Below are 16,803 nucleotides of genomic sequence, written 5' to 3' on the forward strand. Positions count from 1 at the left end.
TATTACCACAAGAAATCCAAACCTCTTGTTTATCTAAAATATCTAATGTTGAGTCAGTCACTCATGTAGAGGTTTCTCCAGGAAGGAATCTGAATGTCAATAGTTAACTTATAGTAGACCAAAGGTTTTCATTAATAGAACTAATAAAATCCCAAAAACAAGCCTTCGCATGGGATTATCGTGACATGAAGGAACTAAATCCTACATTGTGTACCCACAAAATTTATATCAGAGAAGATTGTAACCCAATTAGACAACCTCAGTGAAGGATTAATCCTCCACTAAGGGAGATAATTAATGAGGAATAAAAAAAGTTGCTTAATACAAGATTCATTTACCCTATTTTAGACAATCAATGGGTCTCTCCCCTGGTTATAGTTCCAAAGAAAGGAGGAAAATGGAGGGTTGGTGTGGACTATAGGGAGCTCAACATTGCTACCAAAAAGGATCACTTTCCACTTCCATTCATTGATCAAGTATTAGATTCTCTAGCAGGTAAGAAATACTTTTTATTTTTGGATGGGTTTAGTGGTTATAATCAGATCATAATAGCTCTTGAAGATGAGGAAAATACCACCTTCACTTGCCCTTGGGGAACATATGCCTATTCAGTTCTCCCTTTTGGTCTATGCAATGCTCCTATTACCTTTCATAGGGTTGTCCTTAGTATATTCTCAGATATATCCTATGATTGTATGGAAATTTACATGGATGATTTTGCTACTTATGGAGCCACCTTTAAGGAAGCATTGAAAAATCTTGCTAAAGTAGTGCAGCGATGTGAGGATCATAATTTGTCCCTAAACAGTGAAAAATGCTTCATGATGATGCAAGAAGGAATAGTGTTGGGGCATCGTATGTCTCAGTTAGGTATTCAAGTTGATCCAACCAAAATTGAGGTAATACTCGACCTTCCTGCCCCTGCAAAACAAAAAGATATAAGGATTTTTTTTAGGCCAAGAAGGGTACTATAGGAGCTTTATCAAGGACTTCAGTAAGATGGCAAGACCTCTATATTCTCTCTTAACAAAAGATGTTGAGTTTGAATGGACACAAACATGTGAAGAGGCATTTTCTAAACTTAAGGGAGCCTTAACCCAGGCCCCTGTGCTTAAAGGACTTGATTGGTCTCTTCCTTTTCACATTCATACAGATGCATCAGATTTTGCAATTGGAGTAGTCTTGGGGTAGAAGCAAGGAGTTTTGGAGAATGCAGTTTACTATATCAACAAAAATTTGCAAGGACCCGAGCTAAATTATACTGACTGAAAATGAAATGTTAGCTATTATCTGTGCCCTCAATAAGTTCAAACACTATATCACTGGTTATCAAATCTTTATGCATACTGATCATGCAACCATCGGGTACCTTATGAATAAAAGTTCCATTATAGGTAGGTTGGCATGATGGTTGTTGTTAATGCAGGAATTTGACATCACTATCATAGATAAGCCAGGTAAAGCAAATGTAGTGGCAGACTTTCTATCCATAATTCAAACACAGGATAGTCTTGAAGCCATTGATGATTATTTTCCAGATGAGCATTTGTTTTCAATTAATGTGAACATTCCATGGTATGCTTACATAGCTAACTACTTAGCAGCTAACAAGATCCCTCCTCATTTCTTGCCAAAGGAAAAAAGATTACTGGTAGAAAAGAGCTTCAACTTTTCATGGATAGTAGATTGCTTATTCTATACAGGGCTAGATCAAGTTATGAGACAATGTGTTAGAGAAGATGAAACTTATGATATCCTTCATGCTTGTCATGATGAGCCTTATGGAGGTCACTTTGATGCCTAGAGAACAACTCTCAAGATACTGACTACAGGATATTATTGGCCAACTTTGCACAAGGATGCGGTCAAATATACCAAGAAATGTGATAAATGTCAGCAAATGGGAAGACCAACTCGATCTGGTGAAATGAATTTACATCCACAAGTGGTTATTACACCATTTGATAAATGGGGGTTAGACTTTGTTGGGCCAATTGATCCATCATCAAATGGCCAGTCATACATTCTTGTATGTATCGACTATGTCACAAAGTGGGTTGAGGTAAAAGAATTCAAACATGCCAGGGATAAGAAGGTAGCAAAATTTTTATATGAAGAGATCTTTACTCAATATGGAGTTCCCAGCGAGATTGTGATAGATCAAGGGGCAAAATTTACTTCCACTTTGATCACCACCTTGGTTAATGAATATAATATAAGGCATAGAAAGTCCACTCCCTACCATCCTAAGGCGAATGGACAAGCATAAATGACTAATAGGGATCTTGAATCTATATTGACCAAGATAATAGCTCTTAATCATAAGGATTGGTCTAGGAGGTTATTTGAAGCAGTATAGGCTTATCGAACCACTTGGAAAACCACAACAGGGTTTACACCCTTTGAAATAGTGCATGGGACAAAATCTATGATGTTTGTGGAATTTGAGCATAAAACCCTGAGAACAACCATTTCCTTGGATATGACTCTTTTTCCAGTACAACAGGAAAGTCTCCTACAGCTTAATGCCTTAGATGAAATCATAAAATCAGCCCTGCAACACACAGAAACAATTTAGAATCAACGCATGAAGTGGCATGATCGATATATAAAAGACAAAACATTCAAGCCAAATGATTGGGCCCTTCTCTATGATTCAAGGTATAAAGACAACTTGGGAAAATTGTAGACACGCTGGTTAGGGCCTTATGAGGTGATTGAAACATTCTCTAATGGTGTCATACGATTACCCACAGTTGATCCTGTCAAATTCAAATTGTTATTAAATGGTCATTGTGTGTGCCTCTACCACAATCCTCTTTCCAAGGATGAATTCCTACAATAGTTCTCTACACTATAAAATCCCTAGATTCTTGAAACAACAGGTGGTGGCTTTTTTGTTACCTCTTCATCCTAAATCTTTGCTGCATGCTCATAATAAATACTTCCATATCCAGTGGAAGTACATTTCTATGCAATAAATATTCCATTTTCGCATTCATTCATTTCCTTCCACTTTCTTCATTAATTTCCACCTCGCTTTTCATGCATGGCGGCTCCACTTCTTATATAATAAATTTCTTCAGATACAATCATTATCATATGATGTCACGTATGCTCGTGTGTATTTATTTTTTGTTACATGTATATAATTAAACCATAATTCCTACCATCATGATACTTGCATAGTGTCCTTTTTAGTCGTCCTCCGTATGTGTGGACACCTGTTAAACCTTAGGTTGGGGGGAAGTACGATGTGAATTATTCTAGCTAATAATTCTTATGTCATCTCAGATTTTGTTAAAATTTTCAAAATTTTGGTTTGAGGTGATATTATGTACTCTATTCTTTTGTCTGCCTTGAGTTATTTTAGAATTGCAGCTGGGTTTCGACCAAATAAGAGCATATTTCAGTTGCAGAATTGGGCATATTTACGCCGTTGGTGAGTTGAGAGTATTATTGTTGCAATGGGTGGTCCACCTATTCGTCATGAACCAACAGTTCATGAAATCCTTCTCCAAGACCAAGATTGTGAGACCATATTCCGCAATAGTGGGTGGCTAGATTAGTTTTTGAAGCTGACTGAGTTTAATGAGGAAATTGCAAGGGAATTTACTCACACATTTTTAGATGGAGAAGCCAAGGTAAAAGGGTTGAGAGTTGTGGTGAAAGAGGAATGGATTGCAGAACTAATTGGGTTGCTAGTAGATAGAGAAAAATACCTTGAATCTAAGGATGCACATAGTGTGAGAGAAGAGTTTACACAATAGGGAGACCCACCTTTGGTAATAGATAGATAGGGATCTAGACAAGAATCTCTTCCACCTGAATGGAGAGCAGCAGCATTGTATGTCTTGAAGTATTTAACTTGTGAAGGAATATTCCCGTGTCTACATTCCCATCATTTCAAGCTTCTGAGTCATCTGCACTGTGGGAGAAGGATGAATGTTTCAAACATATTGTACAATTTTCTTTCCATAAGCGCAATAGAAACATATAAAGGTAGGCCTCACTCTGTTTCTCATCATTGTTTGATTAAGCTGTTGGTTGAAATATCTTTAAGAGATGTCTCTCTGATGTCTTGGAATGAATTTGTGGAAATTAGAAGATTTAGGGTAGATAATGTGGGTCCAGTGGAACCACTTCCATCTCAAGAGCGGGGAAATTTTGAAAATTTTGAAGGACCTAGTTCCCCTATTGAACCCTCATCCTCCAGGATATCGCCAGAGAAAATGTTCTTGAAGCAGAGGAACCCTTACAAGAAGAAGCCTCAGCAGGTGTTCCTTCACAAAGACTAATGAAAACTAGGGTTGTTGTACAAAGGGAAAAAGGCAAAGGGAAACAAATTGACATAGAAAAGGAGGAGAAAAGTAAAAGTGGGGATTTACCCTCTCCTATTGCCAAGAAAAGGAAAGTTGCAAAAATGGTTTCTCTTGCAACTACTAAAGTAGCCAAGGAATGAGCTACAGGAATTAGTCCTACAACCACTAAAGAAAAATCTCGGAGAAGAAGTGGCAGGCTCTGGAAAAAAACTAAAGATCATGAACAATCAGAGGAGCTGAATGTCACCATTCTGGTTGATTCTCCATAACAAGAGCCACATAGTCCACCCTAGAGTGATGTTCCTTCTTATCCACCTAAGGAACTCCAAAGGGAAGAAGAAAAATATGAAGAAGAAGAGTCATAGAACCTTCATGAGCAGCTCCAAGAAGAAGTAGGTTTTGATGGGCTTGACAGTTTAGCATCCACCATAGAGAAGGTTGTTGAAGCAGGAAGCAGAGTTGAAAAGACGAAGCCTAAAGCACCTATTCATAGTCCACCAACTTCTCTTACCAGTCATGCAGTGGCACTTGCCCTTTACCAGAAATGGGAATTGGAAAAAGAAGAAATGTAGAGGATAATTAACTAGTAGAAGAAGATCATTGAACAAAAAGATGAGGAGATTTCTTAGCTTAAAACTAAGGTGGAAATGATAACCACTATGGTACCGTGGCTAAGGAAATGCCAAGAACCTCCTTGGGTTTACTCTCTGTATTTAAAGGAACAACATATTTGTTTGTAGCTGATGAGAATTGTTAGGGATCTAAGCCCTCTTTGCAGACACCTGTGGAATTCTATCATGTTTATCAAAAATCTCCTACAACCATCAAGAATTAGCTCTATGAATTTTATTGACATAATTACATTGTTCCTGATGACATTGATTGGAATCCTCTCCTCTACATTGCAGATATCTAGCTGAGAGCTCTCATTTCATGGGTGCAAAATAAAATTGCAAGGGGAGAGTAGTTCTAGATACATAGAAAGGAAGAAATTGACCTTTCACTACCATTAAGGGCTGAATCAAGAGAGCCAAGAAGACTTTATTTTGGGAAAGACATTCTACCCTTAAGAGAAGAAATATATAAGGAATGTGAGCAAATAGATACAGGAGAAGGACAAGTAGAAATAGGACATTTGGTCTAGTGTTGGAATACCCTATTGGATGAGTTGAAGCAATCTGAGCCACACTTCTTACCAAACTATCATGCAACACTGAAGAGAGCACCCAAATATATACACTTGGGAAGAACGAAAGGTAGACATTGGTTACCCCTCAGTTTTTAGCCTCTAATCCTCCTATGGCTACTAATGGGATGTAGGGATAGTAAACCACCATATAGTGAAGCAATAAAATGCTCCAGGTGGACATGATTGGAAAATATGAAAGGATTCTACTAGAGTTTTTCTACAGGAGGTTTTGGGTAGGTTACCCCTAGCAATTTTAGAATCAATGCCATAATTCAGAATTTTCCTGTTGTTCGAGGATCAACAAGAAGTTAGGCTAGGGGGAGATGATGAGCCCAAATAATGGCTCTATTTTGATAGATTTTTGTAATAGTATTCCTGCCTAGGTCTTGTGTTTAGATGATATTTGGATCAGGATAGTCTCCTAGTTGATGCCTTTTTAAGTGTTTCCGGAACTAATTTGTCTGATACTAAAGGTTGTCATATAATGATTTCTAAATGGTTTATCTATGAAAACTATCTAAATCAATCTTAAGTATGGTTTAATTTATTTCATGTTAACATTGGTATATACACATAATTTTTGTGCACATTAACATCATGATGCAGGGTTGGCCAAGAAGAAGGAAAGATTAAGCTGGCGGTTTAAAGGAACATCAAACATACCGCGATATAGACCCAATCAAAGAAAAGCAACATTGAAGAAGATCAAAGTCATTTGATCGCTTCTCAACAAAATGGTTTATGAGACATTTATAATTGTTCTTAGTGGAGCTTAGATCTAGGAAGCAAGTCATGCTATATCTTCTCAGCTGTAGGACATATGTTGTTCTATTTTCCTGCGCTGACTTCTTCTTTAGTATAATAAAACCTGTTTGCCTATTCCGTTGGAATGTGGGTTGATCAGTTAGGAATTTGTTATAATTTTCCATATAAATAAAAGGTCTCTATCTCCTCCTGAGGATAGAGAATAACCATGAATTTGTAATACCCATCTTTTAGGCTTATGCATTTTTACAATCAATTGGGAATAAAGAGATCAATGTTATTTTGAGCTTATAGTTGCAATCTAAGAGTTATGGATATACTCACTCAAGGGGGCCAACTTGGTGAGTAGTCCTTTGTGTTTTTTAGTTAAATTCCATCTTGTGATAGTTATTGTTTTGGCATTTGACTATTCTTATAGCCACTGGAAACAGTTCCTATGTTTGTTCCTGCAGCCACAATGACAGAGTAGTTCATACTCGCTTGCCAGAACATTATCATTTGGTAGTAGTTTCTTAAGTTATTTTTAGTTGTGAATTCTGATTAAGTATTAGCTCATTATGTTTTGGCACATTTATTTCTGAGAATTCCCTTTCTTGTAGTAGGATAGAATGGTTGCGATATGAACTTAGTGTACATACAGTGCTGGCCCATTTCAAGTTTACGCCCTAGTCGATAAAGTAAATGAGCATTTTCTATAGGAAAACTGTTAGGTCCTGGAGACAATTGAGAAGGGGGGGGGGTGAATCAGTTGTCAACTAAATTCAAACCAAAAACAACTTAACCAACTTAATGCTTAATACCTGTAAACTAGTTAAGTATGCCAGTAGACAATTTTAACAGTTAATTTCTATACCGGTAAAGATTAATGCATGAAACACAAACACAAAGTCATCCACAACACATAACACCAATATTTGTACGTGGAAACCCTGTAAGGGAAAAAACCACAGTGGGAAACCTTACCCACAATCAGATGATACTATTGTAGATAGTAAGTGTACATAAATGGGGTCTGCACATGCAGAAAGGCCAACAGCCTAGAGCTCACTGCTCAATCACAAAATGAGAGTCACACTGACTACAATTGGATGGTTAAATCCAATAAGAATGTACTATGCAAAATACCATCTTCATATGCTAGATTTAGTATCAGTGTAATGCTGATATGCTTCCACAAAAACCTAGCTTCACCTTCAAATGATGTCTTCATGTATAGCTCTGCTTAATCTCACATATACCTTCTCACACTTCTTTTTCGCATTCCACATTCGATCTTAAAAATAAGATCTTACATTTATACCATAACCTAAGACCAATTTTAGTAGGTTGGCTCTACAAAATATTACAATAAAAACATTTTACAAACAATATAATATCCAATGCAATAATTGATTAAACATGTTAGCTTAATGCATTTACAACAATAATTAATCATCTCCATAGTGTGCCATGCTGATCAGGAAAAGATAAACCTGCCGATGTAACCCTAGATAACCCTGGACCTATTTGCCGGTAAAAGCAAATATGCAAATATGAATATACCAATTAACAAAACTCTAGGACAAGATGTCCAAATGATGTCTTCGACATTACCAAATGTCTTCCCTATCATTCCAAGTGCTAGTGATCATTATATCCTACCAGTGAACTATATACTAGTAACTGTGCAATAGTTACTTGCTTGCCAGTGATTGCTGCTAGATCTCTAGAGTGCTAGTGTTTTAGTAGGTGTTGACATCAATGAAAAAACCATACCAAAATACCAACAATCTTCCCCTTTGGCATTGATGGCAACACAAGATGGAAAAACCATCAAAGTGCCAAAACAGAAATGCCAAATACCAAAAACCAACAATCTCTCCTAAACAACAATTTCTCCCCCTGGGAGCAACATGTGTTATCCAAAGTTTTTTCAATACCAATCTCTCATTAAAAGATAATGTGTTTTTCCATAGATATCTCTCCTCCTTTGACATCAAATGCCAAAGTATAAAATACCAATCAATTCAATATACCAACTACTCCCCCTGAGAAGTAGCTTCCTCATCAAAGACCAAAGTAAAAGTTTTATCTTTTAATTCTACCAGTTGATGACAATCATCAACTATCTAAGTCTCTACCGGTAGTGGTATGACTCCAAGCTAATCTCTGAGATATTCAAAAGTCTCCTTAGGCAAAGGTTTTGTGAAAATATCTGCAAGTTGTTGTTCTTCAATTACTGTGGAATCCTCTGATGGTATCAAGGTAACTGTATCTTCATTCTGTACTAGTGGATTTAGTGTAGATTCATTTGTCACAATTTTTGTTACTAGTTCAGAGTCTATATACCTTGAAGTTCCTCTAAATTGTTCATCAATCTTTACATTTGTACTCTCAACAATTTTCTGCAATCTCTTGTTAAAACATCTATATGCCTTGCTCTTAGATGAATAACCAAGAAATATTCCTTCATCACTTCTAGGATCAAATTTGCCAATATACTCATCTCTTCTAATATAACATTTACTTCCAAAATTTCTGAAATACTTAAGAGTAGGAGTATTACCAAACCATAGTTCATGAGGGGTCTTACCGGTTTCACCTTTGATGTGAACTTTGTTGAATGTATAGACCGCTGTGTTGACTACTTCTCTCCAATATACATGTGGTAAATTTGCTTCAGATAACATACTTCTTGCTGCATCCAAGATAGTTCTATTTCTCCTTTCAACAACTCCATTTTGCTGTGGTGTCCGAGGTGCTGATAGCTGTCTTCTGATTCCATTCACTTCATAGAATGTATTAAAGTCCTTAGATGTGAATTCACCTCCTTGATCTGATCTGAAACATTTGATTTTCTTACTGGTTTCATTTTCAACCATTGCTTTGAATAGTTTGAACTTTCCAAGTGCTTCTGATTTTTCTCTCAGAAAAGTAACCCAACACATTCTAGAATAATCATCAATAATTTGCATGAAATATCTATCACCTTGTAAGCTTTTAGTTCTAGCTAGACCACATAAATCAGTGTGAATCAAATCAAGAGCATTATTGGATTTTTCTGGAATACTTTTGAAACTAGCTCTAACTTGTTTTCCAAATTGACATTCCTTACATATTGTATTCTGAGGTTTGACAATTTTAGGTAGATCTCTAATTGCCTTAGAAGTATTGATCTTTACCATGCAATCAAAGTTCACATGATAGAGTCTCTTATGCCATAACCAACTTTCATCTATATGTGCAACCAAGTTCTTCAAGTTCTTTATTCTCCTTCCTAGTTTCTTCAAGTTCTCTTGCATAAAAGACTTTCCAATCTGATTTGTCAAATGATGGAGCAGATGATGTTGATGCTTTAAAGGCTAAATCTGTCTTTATAGTACCAACAGGAACAAATTCCTCAATTTCAAAAGCTGAAAGTTTTCCAATCAATGTATCCCTAGTTACTGATGTATTAGGCATTGTTCTCAACTCATTTATAGCAGTAATCTTCATTTTATATGCCGGTGGCAATCCTCTTAAGATTTTTGAAACAATTTCATCCTCACTCAAGGTTCCTCCACAACATTTAATACCCAAAACAATTTCATTTACTCTTTCCATAAAAGCAGAAATCCTTTCATCTTCTTCCATAGCTTTAATCCAAAATTTATCTTCACATGCCTCATTAATAGACGATGGTTCAATTTGAGAAATAAGACATACCTCTTTATTTGCCAATCTTCCTCTTGTCATAACTCCTTTAAATTTGTTTCCAATTATCTGATCTTCAGAATAATTTGTTGATCTGATAAAGTGCTCAAAAGTGCTTCTCTTGCTTTGCAATCATTTTCCTCATCTTTAGCCAAGGTAGTTGGACTGGGCTGACCAGCTACAACAGCAGTGTAACCTTTCTTTATAACTTCCCAGACATCTTTGCCAATGCAATTCAGATGTGCCTCCATTATGATCTTCCATATGCCATAGTTGGTTCCATCAAGTTTAGGACTGTCCTTCCTAAAATAATTAGTAGACATTGGATCTCCTCAAGTTGTTAAACTTCTGCAAAAAGAGGACTATGCTCTGATACCAATTGTTAGGTCCCGAAGACAACTGAGAAGGGGGGGGGGGGTGAATTAGTTGTCAACTAAATTCAAACCAAAAACAACTTAACCAACTTAATGCTTAACACCAGTAAACAAGTTAAGTATGCCGGTAGACAGTTTTAACAGTTAATTGCTATACTGATAAAGGTTAATGCATGAAACACAAACACAAAGTCATCCACAACACATAACACCAATATTTGTATGTGGAAACCCTGTAAGGGAAAAAACCACGGTGGGAAACCTTACCCATAATCAGATGATACTACTGCAGATAGTAAGTGTACATAAATGGGGTCTGCACATGCAGAAAGACCAACAACCTAGAGCTCACTGCTCAATCACAAAATGGGAGTCACACTGACTACAATTGGATGGTTAAATCCAATAAGAATGTACTATGCAAAATAGCATCTTCATATGCTGGATTTAGTACTGGTGTAATGCTGATATGCTTCCACAAAAACCTAGCTTCACCTTCAAATGATGTCTTCGTGTATAGCTCTGCTTAATCTCGCATATACCTTCTCACACTTCTTTTTCGCATTCCACATTCGATCTTACAAATAAGATCTTACATTTATACCATAACCTAAGACCATTTTTAGTAGGTCGGCTCTACAAGATATTACAATAAAAACATTTTACAAACAATATAATATCCGATGCAATAACTGATTAAACATGTCAGCTTAATGCATTTACAACAATAATTAATCATCTCCATAGCATGCCATGCTGATCTGGAAAGGATAAACCTGCCAGTGTAACCCTAGGTAACCCTGGACCTATTTGCCAGTAAAAGCAAATATGCAAATATGAATATACCAATGAACAAAACTCCAGGACAAGATTTCCAAATGATGTCTTTGACATTACCAAGTGTCTTCCATATCATTCCAAGTGCCGGTGATCATTATATCCTGCCGGTGAACTATATACCATTAACTTTGCAATAGTTACTTGCTTGTCGGTGAATGTTGCTGGATCTCCAGAGTGCTAGTATTTTAGTAGGTGTTGACATCAATGACAAAACCATACCAAAATACCAACAAAAGCTAGTTGTTTAGTAAGGATGTCCAATCTATGAATTGTGTTTTTATTACCTAGTTGCCATTCCAGTTGTGAGGACCAACAACATTTTGAGCTGCATTCATGGAGAATTTATCTAGTCAAGCCGACCATAAAAATTGGAGGTGTACCCGACCCTTGGTGCAAGCTCTCTAACACAGAACTCTACAAAATCACTGGTGCTACTTTTGATGGATGTTAAATGAGGGTTGATGATGTAAGAGAAATTGATGTCAAGTTGGCCACATTGATAATTGGTTACAAGGTCTATCAATCTAACTGGCTAAACTCTATCTCCGACAATAATATTTTGATTGCTCCTCAAATGGTAAAGGAGGATCCACACTACAATCTCTATAGTGTGATCCTGAAAGAGCTTATTACAAACCTCCAAAAAATCAAGCAATATAAGAAATAAACTTTTCGGTATGGCTCTTTTGTTATCTGTTTGACATTTTACTTTTTGGGCACTATTCTTGGTTATGGGAAGATTCAATGGGCTTTTGACCACTTGGTAGCTACACAAATAGCTCAAATTTTGGATAGGTAAGGAGATAAGTTAAGCAAGGCTAATTTATGGGCATTTTTCAAAACCTTCCAAGAAGATGAAAAAAAGATCTATAATTCCAAAGTCTATAGTAGAAAATATAAGGATACAATATGTTTTATGGTTAATAAGGATGAACGCATGATGGAAGCTATCCAACCTAGAATTATATGGATCATGCCTATGGGTTATGAGGTGGAAGAGGCCACACTAGATCCCTATGTACAACACTTACTACAAGTACTAGTAGATGAAAAAAAGGAGAAATTTGGCACAACCCAAGAAAAGGGGCTAAAGGTTCACCAAGAACAGGTTGCACTGGCTATTAGGAAGAAGATGACTAAGGTTGCAGCTGAAACACTTATAGGTGAATGGCATGAGAGGGCAGAGGTTGAACACAAAGTCAAAATCCTTGAAGCCCAGAGGAAAGAAGAGATGAAGCAGAAGAGGAAAGAGGAAAGGGAAGCCTGAAAGGCAGCTCAAGCCACTCCCAATGTGGCCCCGATAACCACAGAGACTTCCAAGAAACCAGAAGCATCTTCAACTAAGCCTACCAATCTTAAACTGGCTAAGTCTACAAAGAGAAAGAAGAAGGCTACCCGATAATACATGACTATTTCTTTTGATGAAACGAAATCTAATAAGGATATAAAGGAAGTTCCAAAGAAGAAAGGAGTTTTTGCTTGAGTAGTGAGGGAGAAGAAGGAGGAGAAAAAGAAATAAGCTATTAAGGAGACTCCCCAGAAACCTAAAATCACAATTGTACATAAGCGTAAACCTAAATCTGATGAGAAGCCCAAACTGGAAGCCAAGAGAAGAACCGACAAGAAGAAATTGGATGCTCAGGATATAATTGATCAGATTATTAATGATGGTAACCTAGACAACATTTCTTCATCCTTTGATGGATTTGTTGAGAAGGATAAAAAGAAATTTGAGGAAGAAATTCTTTTATATCTTGATTATTTTACTAAAGCATGGATTGAACTTGAGAAATTTTTTCCTAAGGAGTTGTATGACAAGTTAGAGGCTAGAAAATTACATGCTCAAAGTCTGGACCGACATATAAAAGAGATAGAATTGGTTAATCTCTGTCCAACAATAACCCCTCTAGAGATGGTAGATCTAATAAATAAAACTGACTCATCCAGATTTAATCCTAAGCATAGAATAAACAACCTTATGTTGGAAAGGTTTGAGAGATCTAAAAGGAAACTATAGATATTTGGGTAAGGATTCTTTTGAGTTTAGGTTATGAATTAAGTCCCAGTTTTGTACAGTTTTAGAATATTTAGTTGCCAAAAGATAAGCAACTGACAGATACAGAACAACCAAGTGTAGATATTGAGCAACCAACCAGCACTCCATCGGCTACTACTGTATCAACTAGTGAGTCAAATTTTGCATCAGAGGATACACTGGCTGATAATGTAAAAAAATTTAGAGGATACAAAGGAAAATATAGACAAGGATATAGATAATAAGGTTGTAGAGGATGCTCAAGGTATGGATAGGGCACCAAGTGGCGAAGCCACCGGTGCACAAGAGTTAAGGATTCTTAGGATACCTCTCTGATAGACAAGGGTAAGGAAACTATGGCAGATATCTCTTCTGGCTTGGCAATTGACACCTCAAACATAGCCAAAGGGAACTTGTCACAACTTTCTATTAGATTTGACAGACCCTACCATAAGATGTCATTGACTGAGAAAATTTTGGTGGTAGCAGCACTTCAAGCACAAGCAACCCAGGAGTTGGCTCAGGAAGAGTCAAAAGATAGGGAATTAATCAAGCATCATTTTGAAGTTTTGAACTAGTTCGTACCATAATTCCAAGAACAAGAGAGCGCAAGATCATCTGGTAAATTGGAGGAGATTATTAATTCTATTCCCAAGCATTATGATTCTTTACTAAATATTCATTGATTGAGGTAAAATAAAAAATTGTTGAGGCCTAGAAATGTACATTTTTGCAAATGATTGAGTTTGACAAGGGGAAACTCCAAACTTGCTCGCAATCCATTGATGCAGCATTGGCGGAGGGAGGTAGAGTTTACAAGACTTGTCTAGATTTTGGTAAGCTCATAGACCCTATAGACAAGTAACTATCAGATTGTAGGAACAATTTAATTCAGATTTCTAATTCTTACAACCCGATAATTAATCTTACAAGTTCTTTGGATGGTCCAATTTTGGTAATTATGGATCAAATTTTAAAATTAGAGAAGGAAAGGGACAGTATAATAAAGTGAGCAATTGAGCTCTGAAATATTATTGGTCCCTAGTTAGATAATTTTTTATTTCATAAGACAAAATGTATTTCTAATATGCAGAAGGAGGATCCCACTACATCAGAAGAAATTGAATATTATGCTAGTCTCTTGAATGGATTCATCTCCATTCTTGAATCTCTCAAGCAAGGTAGGGATACCTACTTTTCATTCTTGAAGTCTATATATGCAGACATTTTGAAACTTGTATAGAACCAACTTATGTTTATAATTGTACAAAATTATTTCTAGGGACCCCACTTTGTCATTGATGTCAAAGGGGGAGGAATAAAGTGAAAAATGTATATAGTACCTAGGGGGAGCATCAGATGCATATAGAAGATTCATGTACATGTGAGGAGGTCATGCAGATTCAAAGGTAGATTCAGGAATGACATCATTTTTCACATGAGTGTTTCCATCAATGCCAAAGGGGGAGATTGTTGGCAATTGACACTCATCCGGTAAGAGCTATTGGCATTTTGGGTTGTCATTGATGGAAACTCACCTTAAGGTGTATATATTCTCTATTTGGATTCATTGTTTTATCATTTTACTTTGTTTGGTTTAACTGACATTCATTACACTCAATCGATATTCACTTTGCTTCACAACTGGCTAAGTCCTGATCCTGGTAAATTGTATTTGGAACCCGGTAATGGATAGGACCCGGCTAGGAGATCTTATGGCCCCAATTATTTCTTTCATGGAATTTATGGTAATGTGTGAAGGCCAACATGATCATTGGGATTATGTTTGAAATTCGTTATGATCCAACAACCGACATGATGGAAGATAGAAGGATATTTAAGGAGATCCTTTTGGTGATGGATCTTGAGATGTTATAGGATGTGAATTTTGGTTGTGAATTATTCAGAGATTATTGATATGAATTTTGGTCAGTGAATGAAAGCTTTGTGTGTAGTTTCACATGCACAGCCTAATCGGTAACAAAATAGAGCAGAATAGAGCATCAACAAACCAATACACAATGAAGGTTATTAGAGCATGAACTGGAACTTATCCAACATGGTCTGATGCATCTTATAAGTTCATTCTTCTTATAATTACTTTGTAGTGCTTTGTAAGTCTGTGAGACTTCTCCCTTTGTGTTGAGCAGTGAGCTCTAGGTGGTTGGCCTGATTGCATGTGCAATCCCCTTCATGTAATATTTGTATACCTTGATCAAGTATATAGATATTGTGGGTATCAACCCCACCATGGTTTTTCCCTTTGTAGAGTTTTCCATGTATAAATATTAGTGTTATGTTGTTGCCTCTTTATGTGTTATTTGGTGTATGCACTTTAATTTTATTTACTATTAACCGGTTAATAAGCAATAAGTTCAAAACTAACATTACCAATAAAACATTGATTCACCCCCCCTTAGTGTTATTTGATTCCAACAGATATAGTGCTGCGATTCTCTATCACTTACTTGTTATCTATGATATATTATTGTATATGTTGTATCATGGATTGGTGGATGCATGATTTGCAAGTATCAGACATCGACTTCACCTAGCTCCATAGGTCCGAGCATGTCTTTAATCCTGATGGAAAGTTGTCGAAGATGGCATGAGTTCCCTTCATATTCTCTAGGCTTAAGTTGTTTACCTTGGTTATCTATTGTCTTGACGTGATTCACCATGTTAGCCAGTGAGTTGTGGTCTTTTGATGGGTCGTGAGTATGTGGTTATTTATTTAATTAATCAATGTTTGATTTATATAGTTTATTGATGATTAAATTAATTGGTGGATTATTATTATAGTTTAATTTGATTAATTATTATTTGATTGATTTATTGTTTAATTGGTATTTATTGGTTTATTGTTTATTTGATATTTATTGTTTAATTAGTATTTATTTATTTATTGTTTAATAGTGCTTTTATATTTTAATGCTGATTTATATCTTATTGATGGCTTCTATTTATTTATTTATAAGTCTTTGGTTATTTTATATTTATTTATTTAATTGGCTTTATTTTAATTAATGGCCCTTGGTTATTTAATTGGATATGATTATTATTTATTCATGTGGTGAATAATACTTTATAATATATTGTCCAAGGGGTTGAGCTTAACTGGTTAAAACATTGGGTTCTCACTATGGAGACCCATGTTCAATTCCCAATAGGGACATCTGAAGTGGAATTCTAAGTTGTGACTCTTGGCCTTCCATAGGATGGGGAAGGTCTTGGGGTCAATCTAATCAAACATAATAATAATAATAATTCAAAGATATGTAATGGGGATGGGGCCCCCTACTGTGTCCCCACTGGTTCATAGCTTCAATTAAAAGCTATTCAGGCTTCGGCCAATTACTGATAAAAAAAAAAAGCAAAAAAAAACTTTATAATATATTATTAAATATTCTCTTGTTACTTGGTAAATAGTTTTATTATATTTCCTACCTACCATTATTTTCTATTGTCTAATATGCTTTGGGGAAATAAATTATATTATAAAGTGGGTAGGTACGTTTTATATTATTTTATATTGTTTTGATTGGCCGACATTGAGGCTAGGCTTTTTGGATAATTTCTATTTAAATGGCAGCTTGTGAATTCTGT

The sequence above is a fragment of the Cryptomeria japonica genome, chromosome 2 (genome assembly GCF_030272615.1).
Source record: "Cryptomeria japonica chromosome 2, Sugi_1.0, whole genome shotgun sequence".
Classification (NCBI taxonomy): Eukaryota; Viridiplantae; Streptophyta; class Pinopsida; order Cupressales; family Cupressaceae; genus Cryptomeria; species Cryptomeria japonica.